We start from the raw sequence: 7,041 nt of genomic DNA, 5'->3' as shown, positions 1-7,041 counted from the left end.
AGGAAATACGAAAAGAGGGAAAGTAAGAAGAGAAGTTAGTTCTCTGAATAAGATGTCTTGGATTTGGGTGATAAAGAATCTGTGATCGTGACAGGGACATAGAAATAAATGAGTATGAGTGAATTAATTCTTACACAAAAAGAGTTAATTTTTTCTCAAAAATGATTTTGTTGGTGTTAGCTTCAAAAGAGGTATTTAGGTTGGGCATTATCTCCCAATAGGCTAATTGCGACGTTTAATCCACTGAAAGTAACTAGAGCTTTCCCAAAGAGAATAGAATATGATAGGATAAGCCATTTTCTTCATAGTGAACGAATTGTTTCCGAGGATTAATGGCATAGAGCTCCCACATCTGAATAAAAATGTGTAATGACGACCAAGAAATATGTACCGAAATTCTTACTGTAAATTAGAAATTTAATAGATTCATTCCAGCTAACGTCAGTTGCTATGAAGATTTGCTTTGCAGTTTTGTTCCATAGCTAAGACAAGATGACTTTATTCAGCAGGAGGAAAGACCTCAATATGAAGGGGTTTAATGTTCAACCATTAACGTCCATTACAGGATCGCCGGTCTATCCCTGCGGAAGAAGGCATACCATTCACCTCTTTTTCAACTGAGCTAGGTAAAGTTATATGTTTAAAGGACTGTCACCAAGAATGAGCTGAAATACGGCACTGGTATACTGCACCTCATGAAAGAGTGATTTGAAGTAATGACTGGCAAATCCTTGGAATCAAATCCAGGCTTCTTGCGCTCAAGTCGGAAAATATAGTGACTGCTCTACACAGGCTCCAAAGATTACAACTGTCTTTAACAAAGCTTTTGGTACGGTGGGGTGGTGATCTTTATATACTTGGTTCTAGCTAGCGTCTGACTATTAAACTCAAACCATGACAAGATCTCTTGTTGGAGGTGCAAAAAAAAAAAAAAAAGAAAAAAAAAACTTCACGAAATTTTTATTTGCCCCAGAGTCCCGTATCTCTTCTTCTTTCCAGAGTCTCAGGAGAACCGAAGGAAAATATGGCGGAAGCCGAAGTAAGACTTTCCTGATATAGATTTTCAATTATCTTTTGCTTATTTTCATTTCTTTCTTTCTCCCATTGTTGTGGCTGTTCAATTTCCTGTTCGTTTCTCTTTTCGCTCTCTCTCTCTCTCTCTCTCTCTCTCTCTCTTTCGACGTTTTCAGGTTTCAAACATTTTTCGACAACAGATTCATCGCTTGTTCACTTGTTCCTTCTCTCTTCTTTATTCCGCAGTTGTAGACTATTTTTTCACTTGCTTTGTTTTGTTTTCTTTCTCTTTTTCTCTCTCTTTTTAAAGCCATAGTTTTGTTTTGTTACTCTTCCTTATCTTCTCCCCTCTCTACTGCCCTTCATCTCCCCTCTTTCTCTTTTTTTTTCTCTCTTTCGAAGTCACAAGACTGGCTGTTTGTTCTCTTGTTCTTTTCTACCTCTTTCTTTTCTCCCTTCCAACCTCTCTTTCTCTTTTATTTCTTCTAGTTCATAGGTTTTTGACTACATGTTCACTTCTAGTTTTCTTTTTCTCCCCTCTCCCTTCTTTTTCTCTTTTCCTTTCCTCTCCTCTCTCTCTTTCTCTCTATCTCGCTTCTAGTATCACAAGTTTTTGGGAACACGTTCATTTTCTACTTTCTATCTTCTAACTCATCCTCTCTTGTAACATTCTCCCCTTCCTTCTTTCCCCCTCAACTCCCTTTCTATCAACTCTCTTTCTATCTCGCTTCTAGTATCACGAGTTTTTGGGAACACGTTCATTTCTTACTTTCTCTCTTCTAACTCATCCTCTCTTGTAATATTCTCTTCCTCCTCCTTTCCTACCTCAACTCTCTTTCTATCAACTCTCTTTCTATCTCGCTTCTAGTATCACGAGTTTTTGGGAACACGTTCATTTCCTACTTTGAGTTCTACAACTCACCCTCTTGTAGTATTCTTCCATCCTTCTTTCCTCCTCAACTCTCTTTCTCTCAACTCTCTTTCTATCTCGCTTCTAGTACCACAAGTTTTTGGGAACACGTTCATTTCCTACTTTCTATCCTCCAGCTCATCCTCTCTTGTAGTATTCTCTTCCTCCTTCTTTCCTCCAACCGTTTTAGGACTCAGACAGCGGCACCATAAGCCCGTCATTCTGGAAGAAAGTTAGTAAACTTAATTCGAAGCTCGTTTGGTTTCAGTTGCCACGCACTCAAAAAGACTTGGCCCCACCAGATTCCCAAGGAGCTGGCAAAAAAAAAAAATCATTTGAAAGAGAGAGAGAGAGAGAGAGAGAGAGAGAGAGAGAGAGAGAGAGAGAGAGAGAGAGAGAGAGAGAGAGAGAGAGAGAGAGAGAGAGAGAGAGAGAGAGAGAGAGAGAGAGAGAGAGAGAGAGAGAGAGAGAGAGATTTAGATATATATAGATTATATATAGATACAGAGAGAGAGAGTACCATGCGTTGGAGAATATTCCTAAATTCTTTACCAGGAAAAATATTAAATCTTTCCTCATAATCTTAAGGAAATTAATAAAGAATAAGAAGAGAGAGAGAGAGAGAGAGAGAGAGAGAGAGAGAGAGAGAGAGAGAGAGAGAGAGAGAGAGAGAGAGAGAGAGAGAGAGAGAGAGAGAGAGAGAGAGAGAGAGAGAGAGAGAAAATCGGAGGTAAAGGGAAGGAGAGACTGAGAAAGAGAGATAATGTAAGAGAAGAATAAAAAGAAAGGGAGAAAGAAAGAGGACGGGGCAAAAAATAAAAAGCTAATAATTATTTAATTAAAAGATAAAAAAAAAAGAGAGGAAGATAGAGAAACATTACCTAGCTATTTAATCATAGAAACAAATATTTTTTTTAATACACGAGACCAAAACTGACATCTAATTCCTAATTATTTTTCTCTTGAATAGCTGTCCTGTGGAGTATACAGATGTGGTGTTTTAGTCTGAATCTCACTTTCTGGTCTATTACGATAACGAGCCACCAGTCCTTTAAAGCCCATGAGCTCCTGAAGCATTTCACTTGAAGTGGGAAGGTCTGAAAAATTTTTTCTGAAAAATGCATGAAGCCAGAAACTCTTCAAGAAAAAAAAAAAAAAAAAAAAAGGAAAACTCCTTGCAATACAACCAGGCAAGGAAACGAAGACGCTTCCAAATATCTTTAGGGTTTTTGCAGTCACGTGAAGTGATATCTTTTAAAAGATGTTTTACATGATTATTCCTCTTGGTACTCTTGTGCTGAATAGATTAGGTTGAATGAGAATTATGATCATTGTTATCAATTTATACAATCGAAGAATCGTAAACCCAGGATGAACCACATGAAGAATTGTCACACTGTACGGTCCAAAGGAAGATATATTTTGATACGATTGTATGCCATCATGATGCTTGTCTCGTTTGGTTACTGATCCTTGTCACTTTTGGGAAAAACAAATGGAAATCAACCCTTTCCTCCATTTGTTTTATCATGGCTACTGCAGAGGATTTTACTCAAATGTATGATCCCTTCATGGTAGCGACAGAAACGCCCTACTGAGAATACCGCTACCCCAGTGATTCTTAATCTGGGGGTGGTGGTGGGAGGCACGCTCCCCACTAAGGGGGCACAAACTTCATGAGAAAAGTAGAAATTTTACCAGTTCCATGTCATTTTCTTGACAAGAAATGGGTGAGTAATGTAAAAGTAAGTTTATGAGATAATGCAGAGGTATCGTCGTTAGTAACTCTCATTTTCGAAAATCTCCTAGGCATACCAGTTTTCCTATGTTTTGATACCCCCCCCTTCCTGCAAAGGGGGCGTGGAGGGAAAGAACAGTTCCTAGAAGGTAGTAAAAAGGTTAAAAACCATTGCGAGTCTATCCTTATCGAAAGGTATTCATGTTTATCTGTCTAACGTCGCTTGTTTCTTTTCAGCTGCGTAGGGTACATTGGCCGTGTAAAAAAAAAAAAAAAAAAAAAAAAAGAAAAAAATCAGACTGAAGATGTCCTCAATAACTATCGCCTGTTGCTCCCTCTATAAAACAGAACTTGACCATGGAACCTGGAAAAGATAACCAAACCAGAATTTCTGAAGTGGCGTTATCTTTTGAAAATAAATAAAATTCAAACCTACATTAGGATGAAATCACAGGATTCAGTTTGATCTGATTCCTAGTGAATCGAGATAAAAAAAACTTCTGCATTTACTTATTAACTACGCATTTATTTATTTATCTATGCATTTATTCATTTTATTTGTTATTATTTACATCATTAAAAATATTTGTTTATTATTTTTTATTTATCTATCATTATTATATTTCTTTTCCGCATCCGACCTAGCTATGGACCAGAAGGTCTCCTGTAGGCATGTTCGGCCTTTGTAATTCTTTGTAATCCTTTGTCCTCGGCTGAATAAAACCATCTGTCGGGGTAACCAGAACTAAGACTCCAAAGATCACCATCGTAGCAACTCTGTTGGTGTTAATGTTATATAAATGTACTAACTTCTGTACTGAACTTCTTTCCAAACCAACACTAAAAATTTCTTTAATTCCAAGCGAAAACTTTCTTTGCTTTGATTAGTAAAAAAAAAAAAAAAAAATGTACGCCAAAGATAAAGGAAATCGGACCTCTAATAATGAGGGGAGGTGAGGAGAGGAGGGAGTAGATGAGGAGAGAGGTAAAAGAGAGGAAGAGGTGAGTGAGGAGGAGGAAAGGAGAGCGCGACAAAAAAGAAAAGCGACACAGGACTTTACAAGAACTTTTCTGACTTGACAAAAGGCCAATGCCGGGCAGTATTGATAGTGAAGACTTATAATTAAAACCTATTACCGCTTTTCAAACTAAGGCTATTGAAACTTAGCCAAGGAGCCCACGGTCGAGCGAATTCCGTTCCTACGGCCCCGTGCCATAGAGATCAATTTTGCTTGCCCTCCGTCGGTTGCTTAAAGAAATATATTGATACGGTCTAGAGGGACACTTGTTTCATCTAAACGTAGAAGTGATCGCAATACTAGAGAGTCCACCTTACTAAAAGACCAGATACACCACGGGCCAAACCCACCCTTATCGCCCCGTGGCATAAAGGCTACTCTCACATCACAGCGCCGCTCTGAGCGAAAGAGGGAAAATAAACCTTAATTCGCCGCACGTAACAACTCGTTCATCAGGCAGCTGTGTGTTAGAAATATTGCCATATTGCAATGGACCTTATTGACCCTTTTCATAGAGGCGGGTTTTAATCCCAGCCAGGTGGCACATTGGCTGTTCTGCCACTCCAAGTTTGGAAGCGGTAAACAGTGAGGATTTAATTTAGTTTTTCCTTTAGAAAGAGTCCGCCTGTGTGTGTGTGTACGTGTGTGTGTGTGTGTGTGTGTGTGTGTGTGTGTGTGTGTGTGTGTGTGTGTGTGTGTGTGTGTGTGTGTGTGTGTGTGTGTGTGTGTGTGTGTGTGTGTGTGTGTGTGTGTGTGTGTGTGTGTGTGTGTGTGTGTGTGTGTGTGTGTGTGTGTGTGTGTGTGTGTGTGTGTGTGTGTGTGTGTGTGTGTGTGTGTGTGTGTGTGTGTCTGTGTTTGTGTATTTGAGTGTGCACACGTTAATAAAAAGAATACAAGTCACTGAAGCTACTAAGACATACTTAAAAAATAAATCGAAATAAAAATAAAGATAAAAAAGTAAAGAGATATGACCAAAATCGTCACCTTTGTCTTATGTTTCCAGATTGTTGATATTACTATCAATATAAACCTCAGCGGTCCACAGTAGCATATGGTATTTGAAAAGACTTTAAAGACCATAAAAAGAGAACGAGGGAATAAAATAAGATAGAAAATACTTGGTAGGCTTGGCTGGGAATGACTGGAGTCTGGAAGCTTTTCCAGGACTGAACTGGAATCATGAATGCTTGATTGATTTGGAATCTGGAATGCGGATATTTGACACTTATTGCCTCTGGAGTATAGGGAGAGGCTCCTTTAATTGATGGGAGGTTTAGAGAGAGACTGATGATACAGACAAAATACGGTCACATCTATTTTGAGAAAAAGTGATGAAAATTATTGTATATGCAGATATATTGGTAAAGTCATTATATATATATATATATATATGTATATATATACATATATATATATACATATAAATATATATTTATATACATATATATATATATGTGTGTGTGTGTGTGTGCGTGTGTGTGTGTGTGTGTGTGTGTGTGTGTGCGTGCGTGTGTGTGTGTGTGTGTGTGTGTGTGTGTGTGTGTGTGTGTGTGTGTGTGTGTGTGTGTGTGTGTGTGTGTGTGTGTGTGTGTGTGTGTGTGTGTGTGTGTGTGTGTGTGTGTGTGTGTGTGATAACTAATAGATGAAGGTGAACATAGTGCTGGTAAGAAGTAGGAACTAAACTGTCTTTGTAAATGCACATATATATAAATGCACATGTTTGTGCAAGAGCGCTTTTGTGTTTGCACGGTGTACGTACGCGTAAGTTCAGCTAATATTACAGATACCTAGACGTGACATGAGCTGTCAAAAAAAAAATTAATTCCTATTTTTATCTATATAATATGCCACCTTCCAGAGTGTTTTATATGACAAGTAAATCCATGGCTAAATAGTGTTGATCCAGCAATTTGAAAAAAAAAAAAAATCTGATGGCGTGTGACACCGTTCTCCGGTTTTGGAAATAGGGGTGGGAGGGAGAAAGCTAGGAGGTCATCAATCAGTCTCCCTACCCCCACACTGCCCCTCCCACTCCCTCCCTCCGGTCTCTCGTTGCCAAAATTAATCAAAGACCAAAAAATCTTATTCGAATAAAATCGTCCAAAATGTTTCTTGCACAAAGACTTGTTATATATCAAATCGTCGCATAGATCTGATTCCAATATAATTGATTGGTCGTCATAAAATGCAGGATACATAATGTTACATGTTAATATATGATTGTTTTGCTTGTCACCATCTCTTGAAAGTATCTCATAAATGCACAATCATAATATATTTCCTTCCAAAATAAACAGAATTTAATGACAATATCTGTGTCTCTCAATGTATGTGTGTACAGGAAAGGAAATGCATAAATA

This window comes from Oratosquilla oratoria, chromosome 30, assembly GCF_046742065.1.
Source record: "Oratosquilla oratoria isolate Oo_2021 chromosome 30, ASM4674206v1, whole genome shotgun sequence".
Lineage (NCBI taxonomy): Eukaryota > Metazoa > Arthropoda > Malacostraca > Stomatopoda > Squillidae > Oratosquilla > Oratosquilla oratoria.
This window is presented reverse-complemented; position numbering follows the sequence as displayed.